Source organism: Ictalurus furcatus, unplaced genomic scaffold (genome assembly GCF_023375685.1).
Source record: "Ictalurus furcatus strain D&B unplaced genomic scaffold, Billie_1.0 ctg2, whole genome shotgun sequence".
Taxonomy (NCBI): domain Eukaryota; kingdom Metazoa; phylum Chordata; class Actinopteri; order Siluriformes; family Ictaluridae; genus Ictalurus; species Ictalurus furcatus.
Genome location: NW_026521045.1, coordinates 93,895 through 115,416, shown reverse-complemented (window position 1 = coordinate 115,416; position 21,522 = coordinate 93,895). Strand labels below are relative to the sequence as shown.

The 21,522-nt window shown below is 40.5% G+C and overlaps 1 pseudogene; it reads right to left on the bottom strand.

Moving 5' to 3' along the window:
• Positions 1-1,650: 1,650 nt before the first annotated feature.
• On the bottom strand, positions 1,651-19,565 carry LOC128604587 (E3 ubiquitin-protein ligase UBR2-like; annotated as a pseudogene).
• Positions 19,566-21,522: the final 1,957 nt, after the last annotated feature.

Genomic DNA, 21,522 nt, shown 5'->3' with positions numbered 1-21,522 from the left:
TTTTTGAAGTCGGGAGTGTGCCGTGCTGTTGTATTTGTATGTGTTGTATTTACAGTGACCAGCGTGTGCAGAAAGCGCAGGACCTGGTCCAGGCCGAGTCACAGCTGCACAGCCTCATGATGGACAGCGTTAATCAGAACTCAGGACCCAGTTGGCTCCCGCTGTCATGACAACAGGGCCCAGACCAACACACGACGATGGATGATGTCAAAACCACGCCACCCTGCCATAACCTCAGCCCACCTGCCGTGGTGGATCTCACCCAATCAGGATCGGACGAGCTGGAGATGATGAGCATGGATGGAGGGATGGAGGTGAAGGATGAGCATGTGATGGATTTATCTACACAGGTGACAGGACAGTTATTTTGGACAAGTGTTTAAGAGCATAAATGATGAGGAGCGTTTAATCATAGAGGAGAAATCCGATCATACACACTCACTCAAATCAGACCTTGCACATTTCTCCTTTCATGCAATCAGATTCATCTGTAGTTCTGTTGGGAATTGAGTCAAACATACCAAAAGCATTATCAGAGGTGGACTTTGATTCAAAAGCCTGCATCGAGTTTGATGCTGATGCATCTAAACCTCTGCCATTGGAGCTATAGATGAATCTGACCCCACACCCAACAATGATAGCGGTAGGCAGAAATCAGTATATTTCACTGCAGCAGACGAGTCCTTGCTCTGCCCCACCAAGAAGAAAAAACTGCGAGTCATCTATGATGGTGAGGAAGAGGGGCATGAAGAAGAAGAAGAGGTGGAGAAACCTGTTTTGGCTAGCAGTCCATTAGCTCGCAGCTTCATGGGCCTCAGATCTTCCACACCCAAATCCATGCTGAATAATGGCACCAACCGCAGATGCAGCATGAACACATCAATCGCATCACGACGCTCATGAGTAGAGTCACAGCTGCAGGATATGGAGGAGGAAGAGGAGGAACCAGAGACGAAAGAGGAAAAATTAGAGGAGTGGGAGGAGCCAGAGGACGAGCCAGAGCCTAGTGAACACATGGTTGAGTGCGAGGAGGAAGAGGAAGGTGATGGTAAAGAGCTTCACTGACGTTCAACTGGCCTCTAGTGAAGTTGTGCATCAGTGTGCAGCCACTGAAGTGCAGAGTCCAAATGATGTCAAACATCAAGAGGAATTGTTTGATTCACTGGTGCATTCTGGGAAACAGTGTTTGTCTGAAGGGAGGAAACAGGAAGCACTGGACTTTTTTCTGAAGGCCATTGACATTAACACTGGAGACAGTGAGATACAACTGCTCATCAGCTTACTGTACAGACACCTGAGTCACTGACACACACACACACACCTGCATCATCATCCAACCGTACAGACACAGTCACTGACACACACAGTGTGTGGGTGGGTCTTCCAGCTAAAGTGGTTTAGAATTAGGCCTAGATTTGAGGAATGCTGTATGGTGCATGCTCTATGCCATATGAGGAGTTTTGTACATCAAAGCAAGCAATGATCATGTTTGGGGACACAAGCTCCGCCTGCTTGCCCTTTATGTACGTTATGCAACATGGCTAAAATTTTTTTAACTTTTTCTTCAATTAAAGCACCGAGATGAACAGCCACATCTGTTTCAGATTCATATTTACACTTACTCTTGCACTATTAACACTAAATCCCATTACCTGTATTTATGAATATTAACATTTGCTATTTTCATTACTTCTGCTACTCCAATTAATAATCTTGCTGTACATATTGTTATTTAATAATATAACTGTCAATCCAGCATCTAAAATTTTCACACCCCAACCAGACATCCCAAATAGCAAGTACGTTTGGGCCACATGTGGATATTATCCGTCACATATGGCCTAGATATAGCGCCGCTGAACAGATATGGGCCAAATTGTGACCATATTTGTCCTCGTCCTGCAGAGTATCCTCATTAGAGAACAGCAAGTCATGACGGGACACGCCAAACACATTCATGCCCTTCAGAGAGGAGATGTGGCACTGCAGCTCAGGGTCGGAGCGGCACGCAGACGAGTGGAGCGACTGCAGCTGCAGCCGAGTGGAGGACGAGTACGTGTCCTCCAGTGTGAAAAGCTCCTTCAGCTCCTGCTTAGAGAAGTACCGAAATGGGTTCTTTTTATCACCCGTCCTCTGGTGGATCAAAGAGTCCTTAAACACCTATAGTAGGAAAACACACACGTGCACATACATGTGCAAATACACACACAAGCACACACATGACGAAAATATATCGTATAGATGTACCGGTTCAAGTAAGAATTTTAAATACGCAACCAGGAAAAAAAAAACGTTTGTACACCCTGGCACATGTGTGTGTTTGTTTTTTTAAAAAAAGTTTTAAAATAATAATAAGAACATTAATACTGAAATAACACACACACACAAATATGCTGTGAAATCTTAAACTTTTTAAATGTTATATTTAAATTTTTTGCACATACTCAACATCTCCCAGATTCATGAAGAGCTTCACCCAGGTTACTTTTCTTAAAGTTCTCAAATGAACAGAGCTCCTTACTGCTTCCCCTGAGGTCCACAGGAACACTGCTCTTTTTAGGGCTTCAACAATTAGTTTTATAAACAAATACTCTCGACTATTTTTAATCAACTACTCCTGGGTAGCTGGAGTACTACTCCACTAAGCTTTTGTGGAGTGCCTTAAGCAGAATGAACTTAAGAATGCATTTAGGCGACTTATTAGAAGGAATGTAAAAAGTGAGTTCTTAAATAAATAAATAAATAAATAAATAAATAAATAAATGAAAATAAATAAATAAAACCTGAGATGTATCTTGATCTCAGGTTTCCCTTATCGATGGCTTGTAACTTGCTTATCCAAGTCAATGGATGTAACTACCACCCCAAAGTGACGGTACAGAGAAAGGATACATGGCGTAATGGACTATCAAATATCAACAGATATTAAATGAAAACCTGACTGCCTCTGCCAGAAAGCTTCAAATTGGCCGTGGTTGGATCTTCCAGCAGGACAATGATCCAAAACGTACATCAAGATCAACACAAAAACGGTTTACTGTTACTGTATTTGTTACACAAACACACACACACACACACACACACACACACACATGTTTGTAGTGCTTGTGTAGTTTCAGTTTGAATGTGTAAGCTCTGGGAGATTCACACACTAGAGGGTTTGAGTGGTTTCCCCCTGCAGTGTCTCCAGTTTTACAAATGCAGTAAAAATGGGAGACAGGAGTTAAGTGGTGCAGAGACACACACACACACACACACACACACACACACACACACACACACACACACACACACACACTAACTGGTATGTAAATACCTGTTATATTTCTCCTCCCTGTCTGCATCATTGATATTCAAAGACCTGCAAATAAACCAGACACAAACACACATAAGCTCAATGATACACACCTCTCAGCTCAGGGGTGCATTAACACAGCAGTCTGCACTCTGACCCCCACCTCATTATACTTTAATAATGTCCAGTGGATATATTCTGATGTATATATAACAAGTTCAATCACCTGATTTCTTTAGCTTTTGATACTCTATGGCTGCTCCTAAGGCCATACAGACTTCATATAAATCCATAATGAACTTTTTCACACTATCTGTTGTTACCCAGATGAGGATGGGTTCCCTTCTGAGTCGGGTTCCTCTCAAGGTTTCTTCCTCTTAAAACATCTTAGGGAGTTTTTCCTCGCCACCGTCGCCACTCAGTGGCTTGCTCAGTTGGGATAAATTCACACCTTTAATATCTGTATACCATGTTGATATTTCTGTAAAGCTGCTTTGAGACAATGTCTATTGTAAAAAGCGCTATACAAATAAAATTGAATTGAACTGCACTTACTCCTAAGGTCAGATCAGGTTAACGTTCTTTGCTTCCCCATGAGGCGCAATAAGTTTACAGACTATGAAAGTAACACTGGCTTGATCTAAGACAGTGAAAAATAGTCAAGTGCACATAGCAAGCTTTGTTTCATGCTTTGTGTCGATGATCAGCTCACTGTATTGGGACAAAAAATATATATATATATCTGCAGATGGCATATTTAAGCCAAACACATCCAATTTCGATCTACATCTTATCGATCACCACACATCCATGAAGACTTTCCTGTACATCACAGATTAGATTTTTGACTTTCGGTCACAAAACATCCAGACTGATTGATTAATATTAGCTAATTTATTGTAATTGCTCATATAAAGGTCATTATTTTCTAGACAAACTATTTACTGTTAGCTGCTGATTCTATTGCCTATATCCACAAACATTTGAAAGCAGCAAAACTTTTTATTTGGGATTAAGTAGAAGGCTGTCTAGAAGTAACATTTTGCCCAACTCCTCACCTCTGCCAGCAGTGAGAGTGCATGATGTGGCCACAGCTGCCGGTATGGGTACCAAAGGACAGGTCAGGGTGCATGAAGAGGGGATCATAGCTCTCTGTAACGCACATGTATCCTCCAGAAATAAGCACACTGGCTACTCAAACCTATCCAATTACTTGACTTGCACACTGTAAACCATAACCTTACCTGGATTGTGAGGGGGTCTTTTGCGGATCTTGGACATGACCGTAGAGCGTTGGACAAAGGCAGCGAGCACCAGGGCAGTGCCATCAGGTAGGATCTCCTGCGCTTCGTGACACAGGATACACATCTCCATCTGCCTCCTCTCTCCTCCTCTGGCACGCCAACGACGAGGTCCCACACACACCAGAGCACTGTCACATGAACTGGGGCTGTACCAAGCAGAGACGGATGGGTACAAGTACACTATAACCTTAATTTTATGTTAAGGTCCCTCTGAATTTGTTAAAATAATCAATGTTGAATAAATGGGTTCATCTTTTTTTAATCACAAGGAAATTGCTAAAAATGGCCTAGGATCCTCTCTACTCATTTACCCCAACAGAAAATGCTCTAAATGAATATGCAAGATAAAGAGTTTAAGGATGGGAATTTACTTATGTTATGTGAAGACCACCATTATATGCAAGAACTTTTAGGACAAAGAACAGACAACTGCTCAGCAAAGTCAAGGAGCTGTTGATGCATGCATTTACTGACATAAATGTACTGATTGGATATCGAGAATACAATACAAGTTGACTTATTAAGAACACTGCGTCACTACGAGCATGCTTAGGTACCTATGCTCTGCTGATGTAGAGGCTGAGGCGTCCAGATCCTCTGAATCCTGCGTGAGCAGATCTATGTACTTATTGATAAAATGACTCTGGCTCTCTAATGTTTGAGCCATGGTCTTTTTCCAGCACAGTTCAGCTTTCCTTTTTCTCTCTGCTTTGTCTTTGTCCCACACAGTCTGCAACACACACACACAGGTAGATTTAAGCTCTTCAACACTTTAAAGGGTGATGGTTAATATGTCAGTGGAATAGAAAGTTGCTCAAAGTCTGACCTCCTTGTGACAGTGCCCTGTTCCTTCACAGGGAGGTGCAGCAGCTGTGCCCTCACGCATCGTTTTAATGCTAACCACCATCTGTGTAGAAAAAGATACATAATTTAGGAAAATACTTTTAAAAGAAACTAGTTAGAACTACATGCACACACAATCAAAGTCTTGCAAAATTAAGCAGATGTTCAATAGAACACATTTGTGCACTAAAAAGTATATACACACACCATACCATTAAATACTGAAGATGCATTACAATTTTACTAACATTTAATTTGCCTGTTTCTCTTCAAAGTACATACTACAATACATCATTAGCCTTGGCCTACACCATGGCCTTTATATGTACATGTTCTGCCTGGTGCAGGTGTCCTGACAGTTTTCACTATATGGAAAATAAAATGCACACATCACAGTGCATGGAAATTCAGTTTGTGTAGTAAGCAATCCTTACATGTCATTTAAATATTCATGTTGACATACAGCTTTTAAGTAATACGCACAATAAGCCACATCAAAACACCCCTAGGGCCACCTACAGATGATCAGCAGCAAAACCGCTTTGTGACAGTGAAGCATTTGTGCTTCACCGTGGTGAGAGGTGCTGCTTTGCCTACCGGCCACGCCACCTTGAGCGGTGTTGCACTGCTTGGATTTCAAACAGGTCTTGATGATGCAGCACTGCTTTAAACTTCATGGTAAAAACGCTCATCTTTTGTATGTTGCGCCTACCTTCAGTGAGCGAATTGCAAAACATGCTAAGCTGCCACCTGGTGGACATATTAGGTGCACGCATAGAGAGAGAAAGGCAAATTGCAAACATAATCAAGATGTAATTTCACTTTAAGGATCCAGCGAATCATGTCTTTGTGCACTTCCAAGTGAGGCGCGCACTGCAAGGTCTCTCACAGAGCCAGGATGCTTGGAGTGTTGCCGGGGGCTTCACCGGGACCTGTGATACAAGAACCACAGATCTAACTACAGGCTTGAGACTTTCTATTGTGTGAGATGATGTACAAAACTTATGGGAGATTTTGAGGGTGAAGTTGAAAGTAACTTCATCGTCATCCCCAATGTTCTCTAGCTGTTGCTGCTCCTCCAGCAGAGCCATGCCTATCAAGTGCAGCACCTGTAGCAACACACACATACAGAATTGTGAACACTACTCAGTCATTAAAAAGTGATGCTCATGAACACAGCATAGCAAGTGGAATTTTGTTGAATATACTACACTATCATGTCATTTTAACAAAACATCCAAACATTTACCCTCTGCAGCATGGACTCAGACCAGTGTCCTCCACTGGGCTCCATAGCCCACTGCAGCACAGCTCCCAGCATGCCAAGCAGCACGTCACACTGCAGAATGTTTACCAAGCTGGCAAACAGTGGGCAGAATGGAGGCAGGGCTACGACACACACAGACACTCACACTTCAGCAATCTGCATTCAACTGACCAATCATTTTCAGATATGACTATAATCACTGAAGAAATAGCTTACCTGGGTCCTCTCCATTCTGTCTCTTAAGCTTTCGCTGAGCTTCCTCTGCCTGTATCCAAAATAAACTACATAAAAATTTAGAAAAACCATTAGTGCTCATGTGACTAAAGAGAATTACTAAATCTGCCAAAAGCAGCACATCACCTTAAGGACATCCTCAGCACTAACAGCCGAATCAAAATGCAAATGGCTAAGTGCATATATTGAGCTTCCAAAGAGGATTTCCTGATTAGACCACTAGGCACTCAAACTGGTATTTTGTCATTTATGTGCTTTTCTTTATCAATCACACAATCTGACAGAGGCTCTACACTTAAGAGAAGGAACTAAAGAATGAAGTAACACGTGAGTTGTAGACAGTTTTAGTTACTGCGTAGCAGGAGCTCGGGTACATGCTTTAAGTAGTGAATTATTATTTACAAAAACTGTTTTCAGAATTGTAATGCTGTTCTCTCCAGGGAAGGGGTCACAATGTTAACTGATGTCTGCCCCAGAGACAATAACAGCACCGAGACTCTTCCCATAATGTCTAACCTGAAATCTTCCTGTAATGCTGCAGACCGAGGGGTCCTGGTCCATGCCACCATGGAGGACATTTTAAGCTCATTGTAAAACACTGATTTTGAGTTTCTTGAAGCATTTTGGTGTTCATTTGGAAGTATGCTTGGCTCTTTATCTTGTTGAAAGCCAAGTCTGAACCTCCTGGCAAAGGCAAGCTAAAGGTTCTGGGCTAAAATATGATTGCTCCACCGACCACCAATTAATAATCTCTCTCTCTCTGAAAATTAAAATAAAAGGCACAGAAAATATGACAAAACTCAAACGAAGCAAAGAAACTGGATAGGGCAGTTTCTGAATTCATATGCATGGATCAAGTTCCTGTCTACTCTGTAGAAAAGCATCTGGAAGGAAGGAAGGAAGCATCTGGAAGGAGAATGAGACACCAACTTAAACAGTGCAACACTATCAAGGACTCTGTCCATTCCTGTCTCTTTATTCTCCTAAAATACAGACTTATGAAGCCTTTGAAACACATTTCATAAGAAGGCTTTCGATATAATATAATATAACTGGACAGCAGCACATAGAAAATCCATAACTAATTGAATAATTCCATGAGTACGTCTACTCACATTTTCAGGCAAGGCCTTGACCAGCTCACTGTGAGCCATGGGACGAATACAAAGCCGATGTATGATTTCTCTCTTTAGTTCATCACAGTCTTCTACATGCCCAATGCCTGGTGTAAACCGCTCACCTAAGACACACACAGATAGCAATAATACACACAATTATTAGGCACACATACCTTTCTGGCTGTGTATTATTACAAATATACATAACAAATAAAACGCCCTATCCACGTCTTTAATTTGCTTCCAAAACGGTCTGCACTCACCCACAACCATTATAATGAGGTGAAGCATCTCTTCTATTAAAGTGCTGTTCTGCTGGATTACATCCTGGAACAGAAAATTACCCATAAACTGTGAGAACCACTCAATGCAGAAAAGGCAATTACTGAAAACATGTATTACACACCTTATCCGTGTTCTCGATGTTGTATCTTTTCCTGCAGTCGGCTGAACTAACGATATGAAAGAGCTCAAAACGACTGAGCACAATCATCAGAAAGTGGTTGGGATCCATCATGGAAGCCCCCACCTGCTCACAGTACACCAGAATCATTGCTCAGAAAATTCTTCTCATTTTCATTATATAAATAATATATATAAATAATACAAATACACACAAAAAAAATACAAAATGCCAACCTGGAGCATCATGAGGTCACTCATGGAGCATCATCAATCACTTCACATTGTATTGGTTGTTGACCTGTTAAAAAACAAACAAACAAACAAACAAAAATATATATATATATAATTTTAAAAGGGGGGGGGGGGGAGGTTGTTTATAGGTTAGCATTTTATGGTGCTAAACAATACAAACAGATTTAAAAATATTTCATTTGTTACAGCATACCTAATTGGATAATGAGTAGTCATTTACCGTCCACATCCCAGCATGCACCTGTGCACAGAGAACCAGGCAGCGAAGTGGGTCTCAATCACCATCGGGGGCTCAGTACACACTGTGGAAAAGGACACACCACATTTGTTGGTACAAATATTCTCACACACACCAACCACCACCAACATACATACCTGTAAACTGCGAGTCACTTCTGTCTTGCTAAGGAGAGCATGAAGTCCTTAATAAAATAAAATAAAATAAAATAAATAAGTAAATAAATAAAAAGCAGAAATTAAGTTTAAAATCCTCAATTTCAAGAAACACTGAAGTACACACTTTTGATAAACTTGGTACATTCGGTCTCCTACCTGCAGGCAATCTAGACACCGGTAGGTGAATGCTGACTTTCTGTTGTGAGACACAGCAGCGGATGGTGTCCACTGAGTGTCCACACATACTAAGAGTGATGGGTTGTTCTCCATCAGTAAAACCGCTGTGGCAGTGAGTCAGAACTGTTAGGCACTTCTTACAGGCTTCAATTAGCACCCACTCCTGCAAATATATAGCACATAACAGGCTCAGCATGGACAGTCCTTATGCAAAAGGCAAATTGCAGGGTGCGTCTTTGATTGATAAACTCAAGGTCATGCACACATCAGATGTTGGAGTAGGTACCTGGCCACTGAAAAGTAGTTTTATGACTGCATTCAGATCTCCTGTTCTGTTAGCTCAGGGCAGCTATTATAAATTGCCGTTATATCCTCTCAGAAATTCAGGTTAGCGTAGGTGAGGCAGCCAGCAATAAATATAATAAATATTTACATATGACCTAGAAATCTTGTCAGAAATCACTTCAGGCTACAACATACATGCACACATACAGGGTGTCGTTAAAAAAAGAAACTTGTAACGATATTAATCGGTACAATATTTAAGGACCTAATAAGGATTACATGCAGCCCTTTGACTACAGAACAGCTTGAAAAATTCTTGGAATGCAGTCACGCAAGTCCTGAGTGCATTGTGTTGGGATGTTCTTCATTCTTCACCAGGAAAACCCCTCCGTTCAAGAGATAAAGGAGACGGACATCTACTGAGTCTGCATTCCAGATACTCCCATAAAAGGGTCAATGATGTTTAAACCTGGTGATTTAGGAGACCACTGTGTTAGTGTTCAGTACACATATATATTCAGTATACAGTAGATAAAGAACTTGAGAGTTGCTGTACATGTATAGCTACAGTTTTCCGTTACCTAACAGAAAAACAACTCAGATGTTTTACTTTGGGATCATGTGGTCCTACAATAATGTCAGCATTTTCGTTAGCAACATGACATTAACTAATAGAGCCACTGTAGTAATAGCAATAATTTTATAGAGCTTAAGTTGTTAGGCATCAGTATTAACAGAACTGTCAGTGACTGGAACAATAGTTACAGTATAAATCAGTATACAGTAAGTGGGTAATATATGTAGTGTATGCATGCATTTTGTTTACCCCAACCAGCCACATCAACCAGTAGTACTATGGCATAAAGCATAAACTGATTTTGATGGTTGAGCATCAAAAATGCTTCTGGTATTTCACTTTAAATCTGCTTTGACTGCTCTGTGTTTCAGCCAAATCATAGCATTTCAGCCAAATGATTGTATCGTGTAAAGCAACCATCTTGAATGGCATAGTCACTATTAAACTATGGGAAAAGAGTTAGTGTGAACACCAAGTGATCAGAGATCTCATCACCACTAAAATTTCCAGAAACAGAACTGGGTCCACTTTCGAGTCCAACTGTACTGTGAACACCAAAAGCACTGAGGCCATTTGCAGCTCCCTTTCAGGTCTCGCTTATATTAAACCTAGAACTCCTGAACCTAAATCTTTCGCCATCCCGTCATCAGTGAGCTCGCCTCAATCTCGTCAAGTGATGAATGAAATCTGATCTGTGCTGCGACTCTGACCCTTCGGCTCATGATGAATTGAGCAAACGCGCTCAGTTTTTAATTGCAGCGTCCTAACTGAACTAAATGATTTTTATTACTAGAAAAAAGCAAAATGACAGTAGGGGCAATGCCGCAGCGGGCAAGTGATGTAATCGCTGTGTGGCCGAACACCATGTAACACCGGGAACACCGACTAACGCATCAAGCCAATTTTGGGGACTGATGCACCTGCAATTACAACACCCACTATTTAGCCGAACTGGAGCTCTGTCAGTTGCCTGTTACTTCTGAAAACTCATTAAGGGATCATTTTCAGACCATTTTTATAGTGGCTGCATGCTGTTAGCTGGCACAATGATTCACCCATACACAATAGCTGTGCTTGTCAAGATGCTTTTTCATGTACTGTTAGTTATTTTGTCCACTTCCTGCACGTCGAATACTTCCTTCTTATTTGAAGGCTTCCATGTATAGATTTAAATTTACAACCACATGTAGAACTTTGACCTTCAAGAAATCCCTACTCAGAGCCAATCATTTCCATACACCTCAAAGACATGACAAAGACAAAAGTCCTGTGATCTTCAGACAGATCTTGTTGTTTTTAGTTTGTGCAGGAATAATATGTGCATTTGCTGCTATGGTCGCACTACCAGAACTCCTGTAGAGTGTGCACATATTGTAATATACTAGTACTGGTGAGTGTGTTAGTACTCACATCACTGGCACACCACTCTTGCATCACTGAGAATGTGTGTGAGCTTCATCTGCAATGTGAAGGCTGTCACCCACAATGGTTCCATCTCTATGTCTTGGTCCACGTCGCGTACTACTGGGTCCATACCCTGCAGAAATCACAAATCCCCAACACACATTATACTACTGATATTAAAGAACATGGCTATATTTCCCCCCCTACATGATTATTACATCTATAACTGCAAGTTAACATGGCTTATACAAACACACGTAAACACACTGCATGCACTTGAGCAGCTCCAAGAAAGCATCAAGTCCTTCCAGAAACTTCTCCCTGAGCTTGTCGGTCCACTCTGTTGGACGGCTAATCAGGACATATCTGAGTTTAAAAAAAAAAAAAGTTTAATGAGAATGATTAGCTATTAATTATCATTAATAATGATATTCTCTGACAGACAGTGTAACACATTCTGCTTTTTTCCAGCCGTACTTGAGGTCTTCTATAAGACTCTGGACCCTGCGGAATTTAAAGACCTTTTGTGCACTGTAGAGTTCAAACTGAAATCGTCCCTGCTGGTCTGGATGTCTCAGGTGATCATCGAGTGTGCGGACGATCGTGGTCATCAGGCTCTCCTCTGTGATCAGCATCCGTGCCTGTAATGAGGATAAGACCACAAATCGGTCTTCTAATAGTGATAAAGTTAACATTTTGTTACAATTCCAATAAATAGTCAAATGAAATGCACTTCGTTCAACCCTACTTTAATAATAAATGTTTTCCCCAAATAGGGAAAACGACCTTGCTGCTAGATCTTTAATCATTCTATTAAGCTGTATATTCACTATACAACTGGGGGGAAGAACAGTTAAAGTGTGAACATTCAGAATTGAGTGAATCTAAGAAGACTGTTTCTCCCAACACGTACATGATACCAAAGCCACTGCACACCAGATACAGTGGAGCTTGAAATGTGAAAGTTTTCTATATTTCTGCATAAATATGACCTAACACATCAGATTTTCCACACAAGTCCTAAAAGTAGGCAAGAACCCAATTAAACAAACCAGACTGAAATATGATACTTGGTCAATTATTTATTGAGGAAAATGATGCAATATTACAAATCTGTGAGTGGCACAAATATTGTACTTCTAACCATAGAGTAAGAACCTCGAAGATTAGCAGTTAATTTGCCTGAATCTCAAGAGAAAGTGGGTCATGCAGCAAGAAAACAACCTTAAACACACTTTTCTTCTTTAACCATTTTTGGTAGAATGAATTAAGTGAATGTTTTGGAATGTTCAAGTCAAAGTCCTGACCTTAATCCACTAGAAATGTTGTGGAAGGACCTGAAGGAAGCAGTTCATGTGAGGAAACCCACCAACATCCCAGAGTTGAAGCTAAAATTCCTCCAAGCCGATGTGCAGGACTGATCAACAGTTACCGGAACTGTTTAGTTGCAGTTATTGCTGCACAAGGGGGTCACACCATATCCTGAAAGCAAGGGTTCACATACTTTTGCCACTCACAGATATGTAATATTGGTTCATTTCCCTCAATATATAAATGATGAAGTATTATATTTTTGTCTCATTAGTTTAATTGGGTTCTCTTTATCTATAACCCCAATTCCAAAAAGGCTGGGACAATATGGAAAATGCAAAAAAAAACAAAACAAACAAACAAACCCCAAAACCAAAGAGACATTTGAAAATTCAATTCACCCTGTACTATATTGAAAACACATTATTTGATGTTGTACTTTGAATATTTAAAAAATAAATTGAATTCACACTCATTTCACATCTGATGACTGCAACAAACTCCTAAAAAGTTGTTTAACACTGTGTAACATCACCATTTCTTTTATTAACAAGCGGGATTTTCTACCATTCATCCATTATAGATTTCTTCAGCTGCGCAACTATACAGGGCCTTGGTTGCACTCTTTTGCGCTTCATAACGCACCACACTTTCTCAATCAGAAACAGGTCAGGACACGAAGGCACCGTGAAAATTTGCACTGACAGGTAATGGAGAACTCCCTGTCATGGTCATCCTTCATGTAGGGCTGGACGATATGGCCAAAATGTAGATCACGATATATTGCTTAATTTCGGTCGATACGATATAACTCCGATATCGATAAGAACAATATAAATCCTCAGAAAAACTGCCAAGGACACCCACAACAGATGTCTGTACCTTCAAACTTCTGTAAAATGAATGCCAAGTCTATGAAACCTCCTCCTATAAAACTATATAATAATTTAGAAATTAAAAAAATTATTTTGAATTTAACCTTCATACAAACAAGAAATGTGAAATCACTGTCAAATAAACAAAACTCTCACCTTTGTCAATATTAATATCTTTAACTTATTACTATTTTATTCTTATAGATTGAAATAAAAGTGCTTCAGCCAGGATAAAAAAAATATGAAAAATGCTCAGAGTTGCTGAAGAAAACAGAAAAAGTGTGAGCAATAACAAGAACACATGTTGCTGGGGCAGGGACATTGTTGGGGGTCGATGACACCCTATGACAGGCTCTAGAGGTTTCTAGCAAGAAATACAAGCTGGTCTACATTATCTGGCTTCAAAGATGCCCTTTTACATGTGACAATGTTGCCACCTGTACTAAAAACCCTCTCAGTGGGGGAGCTTGTGGCTTGAATACACAAGTAATGTTTTGCCAGTTGTCCTACTCTGGGGAAGTTCTTATGAGAGACACTAACAAACAATCTGACAGAGGCTCTACACTTAAGAGAAGGAACTAAAGAATGAAGTAACACGTGAGTTGCAGACAGTTTTAGTTACTGCGTAGCAGGAGCTCGGGTACATGCTTTAAGTAGTGAATTATTATTTACAAAAACTGTTTTCAGAATTGTAATGCTGTTCTCTCCAGGGAAGGGGTCACAATGTTAACTGATGTCTGCCCCAGAGACAATAACAGCACCGAGACTCTTCCCATAATGTCTAACCTGAAATCTTCCTGTAATGCTGCAGACCGAGGGGTCCTGGTCCATGCCACCATGGAGGACATTTTAAGCTCATTGTATAACACTGATTTTGAGTTTCTTGAAGCATTTTGGTGTTCATTTGGAAGTATGCTTGGCTCTTTATCTTGTTGAAAGCCAAGTCTGTATCTCCTGGCAAAGGCAAGCTAAAGGTTCTGGGCTAAAATGTGATTGCTCCCCTCCCTCTCCCTCTCCCCCTCCCCCTCCCTCTGCTTCAGCGGTTCAACCCCAGATACCAGGCAAAAATTACTTCATGTATACAGAGATCCCCAAACTATACACCGAAACCAGACCTCATTTCAGAACATCTCAAAGAAAAGACATTTTATGCCTACATATTTATTATATATCTATTTTGTAATTGCTTTTTATATTATGTGACTGTTGTTTTTTATAATGCTCAAGTGTTTAAATAAAGGAGTTAAAAGTATTATTTATTTATACACAAAGTGGTATTGAGTATCGTGTATTTTTGCTGGTATCAGTACCGACTACTAGATTTTTGGTATCGTGACATCCCTAGATTGGACATTCTATGTTTGAGTTATAACAACTTCCTTTTTCATGGTGAAACTTCTAAATTTGTGAGAGCGCCACGCCCACGGCGAGCAGCAAAAATTCAAAAGCTTCGCAATTTAGCATCGTCAATGCCTGTAGATGAGACTGACCGAACGTGATGCCGATCTGATGAAAGCTCTAGGAGGAGTACGTTAAAGTACGAGGCCTGGAAATGGCAAAAAACGGAGGAAAAAATGAAGAGAAAAATCAAAATGCTGACTTCCTGTTGGGTTTAGGGTATGGGTTCAAGAGACCAGGGAGTCAGCCATTTTAAGTGTTGTCTCAATTGCAAAATCCTTCCAGTGCACTGGAACGTTTGCTCCCTAAAAAATCCCACAACGCACCACAAAAACCAGGGAGCATCGATACTCACTATGTTCCCTTACTGGAAATGACCTCATGTCTCTCAGCTAATGTCTCTCTCTAGTGTCTGGTTTAAAATGAGCTCAATCTGCAAATCCAAGGTGCCTGATGTGTCCATTGTTGCTGAATATTTGAATGGAGCTATACTGAGAGCTATTGTAAATGCACTGTAGCACTTGTCTGTCCTGCAGACTTCATAGTTGAAAATGTGAACTGCTTGCTCCCGAAACTTCTTTAGTGCAGATTAGGGCTGCACAATTAATGGAATATCGATCGCGATTACGATTTTGACTGCCCACGATTAAATGAACATGATCGACTGCGATATTGACATTTAAATTCCGTCCTCCGCTCACAGAAAACTCCACTGCAGATCAAATCAAGCGGCTCCTACACTACAGCCAATCACCATAGAGTGGCGCCGGGATGACGTCATTTTGTAGTGCCAAAACCCCGAAACGGAATTAGCATTTTAGCCCTCGAGTTGCTAGCTTCGCTTCGAGCTCCAGAGCGAGGGGAAATCATGAAATTAGCCCGATGCTAAATAGCACTTCAGAGGTTGTCGGGGACATTAAACCTAATCACGCTGAGTGGGAAAAAAACTTTGCAGATAAACTCGGGGCTCTACGGTGCAACTATTTCACTCACATCTGTGACTGAAAAGTACTTTGTGCGACTGTGAATAAATATTTATTCACACCGGTGCAAGTGACCTGTTCGGAGTTGTATAATACAAACGGAATAAAAACTACAGGAAGTCCAAAATACATCTACACCGCGCAACAGTTACTTTCACACTGCTTTTCATCTCCTCAGTCCACTGTACAAGTGTGGAAATACTGCAAAGAAGCCATTATGATGAAGTGACTCTACATCATCTGCTTCTCTCAACTGTCCGATCTCACAACCGCCATCTTTTATTGATCCCGCAAAATGACCCGAACTTTCACCTGCTCGTGTAGACACAGCGGCTTCGGGCGGAGTAAATTAATAATAACGTTACAAGGTGGGTTTAATTCAGACTTCTTTATTAAATAATTCCTCACCAATCATAATCAAGAGTAGAACTGTTCCGTCTGTAAACATACAGTACACTGCCGCTCTCCTTCACTAACTCTAATTCACTCCGCTTACACTCACAGTTGCCAGATATCACTAGAAAAGTCAACTCCAGTTTCCATGTTTTGATTTATCCCCCCAAAACACAATATTATCAGCAGACATGGACACTGTACTGGGGAAACGATCTAAAACTGATAAACAAAAATAAAACTACTAAAATGTAAAGACAGAAAATGTGCTTAGTTATAAATAAATAATTTAATATATATAAAAAAATAGATATTATAATAACTTCATAAAATATAAATAAAATGAGAAATGAAATAATGTTTAATTACTATGGGTTGCATTTAATATCAGTTTGACCTTAACCTTAGATCACTATTTCCTTAGAAAGCTATTAGCCTTTTTCCTAATATGGATCATTTTTGTGTTAGTCTACTCTTAATTAGGACTCTTTATTGTTCAAGATATTTTAAAATAAATATTTTATGCTGTATATTTATCAATTAACCAACAGTATTTCTCATTGCTATTATTTTATTCAGTTAACAGTGACCATGAGCAGAGAGATTACATTTAACTGTTTATGACAGAACTCCTGATTAAAGCTTAAATAAAAAAGATTTGTATCTGGATCGGTTTCAGCTGTAAATATCCTGATCGGAGCATCCCTAATGAACGCCATTAAACTAAAGCGCTTTGCATCTGACGGGTAAATGAACTCACCCAATCACATCCTATATGAGATTATTCAGATATCTACACAATACACACAGAGCGGTTCGAGAACTGACTCCAGCCCAGAACCATGACAGTGGAAATGTCTAATAGTGTAGCTTTAAATATATTTAAGAGGAGCAGACTTCAAACAGGTTAACGGTTGTTTTTTGCATACAGTCTGTAAAATGAACTGAAAATATTACATTTAGTTTATCAGAAGATAAATTAATGTCATGGCTCACACTATGTTCCTAAATTCTGTCATAATTGACCAGCTCAAGTTCTCATGCCTACTTGTGTGTTATATTGTGGCATGAGAAAACTTAAATGTGAAAGTGCGATAAAAAAATGTCACTAAAATCAATTAATAATCGTGATAAATAATCGAGATCTCAATATTGATGAAAATAATCGGGATTATCATTTTGGCCATAATCGTGCAGCCCTAGTGCACATGAACACCTATAACTTACACAATGTCTGGCGTAACTGTTCTGCTAGACCTGACCAGATTTTCTCATTGACTTCATGGCAATAAAGGGTACAATCAATACCCAGACACCTGAATATTCGAATAATATGCTCCTTCGACAGTGGGACAATCGAGAGCGTCCTGACCAGCTGTCTCACGGTGTAGTACGGGAACTGCACCGCCTCCAACCGCAAGACCCTACAGCGAATTGTGAGGACACCTGGAAAGATCATCGGGTCTCTCTACCCACGACACCTCCTTCAACTACCGGTGCATCCACAAAGCCACCAGTATTGTGGACGACCCCTTTCACAGACCATTCACCCGTCTGCCATCTGGCAGAAGGTACAGGAGCGTCCGTGCCACCAGCAGCAGACTCTGCAACAGTTTCTTCCCTGAGACAGTCAGATTACAGTGCTCACCTGGGCTAGTCAAACACCTCACCCAGTAAGACTCATACCACTGCACACCGCACTAACCCAGTAAGACTTTACTTAGCTGCATCAGTCACTTTATACTAGAGAACTATTTCTGCTGCCAGTATTGCTGCAATACATGTGCTGCTACATTACACAGTAGCTTACAGTTACAGTCCATGTCCTGTGTATTTACTGTCCTGTGTATTTGCCGTTTTGTGTTTTTATTGTGTTGCACTCGTCTCACACAGAACAGTACGCAAGACTGGGTGAGTTAAAGTGCAAATACACAACTGTGTTGCATCATGGTCTGGAAGGAATGTCACTTTGTTCCAGTGTATACAAGCTATATAGAGGAATGACAATAAAAACCCACTTGACTTAACTAATGGCACCTCAAAAGGTTAAATGTGTATTCGAATACCTGGCACATCCCTAATTAGAAAGACTATTAACTACTAAACTCGAAGTGTAATACATTCTGCACTAGGAAAGAATAAGGATGCTTGTTAAATGAACTTCACTTAGTGTTGTGGTTTTAGCACATGGAGCCATTGCTTATTATAATAATGAACAGCTATGAGAGTAAAAGCACTGCAAACCCACATAAAAATTAAAGCATATTTCTAATTCTGAAAAAAAATGACATACTGCTGTACCTGCAGTGAAGATTTTCCCTGCACCCGAGACCACCACCACACGGCACTCTGAGTCTTCAGCAATCTGATTAAAGCATTCGATCATTTCACTGTAGGGGAAAAAAGCACTGATGTTATTATGCAAAGTTGCCTATAACGGAGTATAAAGCCAACGCCTTATATAACAAAACAAAGACGTCCAATGCAACAAAGCAGAATTATACATGGGGGAAATTAACATTTTTTTTTTTTAACCTAAATGTCTTCCAAAATTTTTTTTTTTTTCATACTTTCATTTTTTCCCCCCCAGATAGCCTTTAAGAACGCTTTTGACAAGAGAAGAATGTATTGAAATCATTCTCATGCCTGGATCAGGAAGTTGTGGCAAGGTTGCGATGGACTAACAGGAAACATGGCGAACACAGCAAACATACAACACAGTTTCCAAACTTATTAACAAATTCAAAAAGACTGCACGTGTTGCAGACCAACCGAGAAGTACACGTCCACTGACGAAGGCACAACCGACCTGGTACTGGCAAACATAGTCCTTATGTATGGAGACTTTTGGAAAACCCAGTAGTTATGTCCTTTATTTGATGGAAAAACATACCTCCAGTAGGCCTAGTTCATGGCGTTGCGTTTCTCTGGTCGGTGCAGCTCTACAGGAGTGATGTGATTGGCTGGTTGGGTGACTGACAGGGTGGTGAAGGGTGGAGTGGGGCCTCCTGAAGTCGACATGTCTCGAACAGCGTTCAGAGTAGGAAACCACAGGCTCCTATCTGATAAACACCAGTCAACAGGTTAATATGATGACTATTTACGGAGATGAATAAAGGACACAAGACTATGGCCCCATACACAGTGATGGACAATTTACAGACAGAAAAGTGACTGAAATCTTTGTTTGGTGCTACAATGCATAAATCATCTTAGTCCTAGTGGGTTTATGTTAGGAGACATTAATGGAGCATTTCTGAAAGGAATCTCCAGTGTCAACACAGTAAAAGTCAGGGGTAAAGCTACAAGTTTTCAGATACAGCCAAGACATCAGCACAGAGGACATTTTTGTGGCCCTATCGGTAACATGACAAGCAGCATTTTTTCCTTTGTTTTATATATAAAAAAAAAAGTTTTGTTTTTTTTAAATAAAATAAATAAATAAAAATAAATAAATAAACACACCACAAAATAGGTGAGGGAAGAACAGCTGTTACAACATGCTAACACAAGTGAGAACAGGAATGTGTTTTCATTCTACAACATTAAATGCAACTATTCACCGATCAGCTACAACAGTAAAACCACTGACAGGTGAAGTGAAGAACTTTGATTATCTCATTACAACAGCACCAGTGAAGGGGTGGGGTATATCAGGCACCAAGCGAACGGTTGGGGAAAAATGGGCAAGTGTAAGGATCTAAGCAACTTCGATAAGGGACAAACTATGACGTCTAGATAACTGGGTCTGAGCATTGCCAAAACGGCAGGTCTTGTACCTACCAAAAGTGGCCCGTGGAAGGACAACTGGTGAACTGGTGACAGGGTCAAGGGCACCCAAGGCTCACTGATGCAAGTGGGGAGCAAAAGCTGGCAGAAGCAATGTGATGTTCTGGGCAATGTTCTGCTGGAAAACTTTGGGTCCTGGCTTTTGTGTGGATGTTAATATACTTTTACAAGTACCACTTACCAAACACTGTTGCAGACCACGTACACCTCTTCATGGCAACAAAATTCCCTAATGGCAGTGGTCTCCTTCAGCGGAATAATGTTCCCTGACACACTACAAAAAATGGTTCAGGAATGGTTTGAGGAACATGACAGAGTTCAAGGAGTTGACTGCCACCAAATTCCCCAGATCTCAATACAACTGAGCATCTGTGGGATGTTCTGGACAAACAAGTCTGATCCATGGAGGCCCACCTTGCATCTTACAGGACTTAAAGGAACTATGGTCTTGGTGCCAGAAACCACAGCACACCTTCAGAGGTCTTGTGGCGTCCATGGCTCGACGAGTAAGAGCTGTTTTAGCGGCACAAGGAGGACCTGCACATTAGTCAGGTGGTTTTAATGTTACGGCTGATTTTTATTAATTTTTTTTAACAAATTGTTAGTGCTGCCAAGCTGCTGTGTTGAAAGTGGAATAAAACACTTTGGGATGTGCTGTTAACTCCACGTTGAGCTGAAGAACATGCCACCCCATCAGTAAATATATTTTCCTAGAACAACTCTGTGGTGTTTTATTCATTTGTTGATTTTGTGGTCAGTAAACCATTTGTGTGTTGATTTTGATGTATGTTTTGGATCATTGTCCTGCTGGAAGATCCAACCACAGCCCATTTTAATCTTTCTGGCAGAGGCAGTCAGGTTTTCATTTAATATCTGTTGATATTTGATAGAGTCCATGATGCCAGGAAGTGATGGACTTTTAACAGCTTGACCACACCACATCGCTCTTATGCCAGTTGACTTTTGCAGATGAAGCTCTTCCATAACACTCCAGAGCGTATTTTACCACCTTAACATCACCTCTAATTAAAACTGCGATATCATCCGCATATGCGGATAATTTGGTGGGTTGTTGTCAGTTTAGAGTGTCGATTTGTAGACCTGTTAATTCTTTCCTAAGCTTATATAGCAGGGGTTAAATAATTATGCTGTAAAGTTGGCCCGACAGGGGGCAGCCCTGCCTGATACCCCTCTGAGCCTTCACAGCAGAACTTAA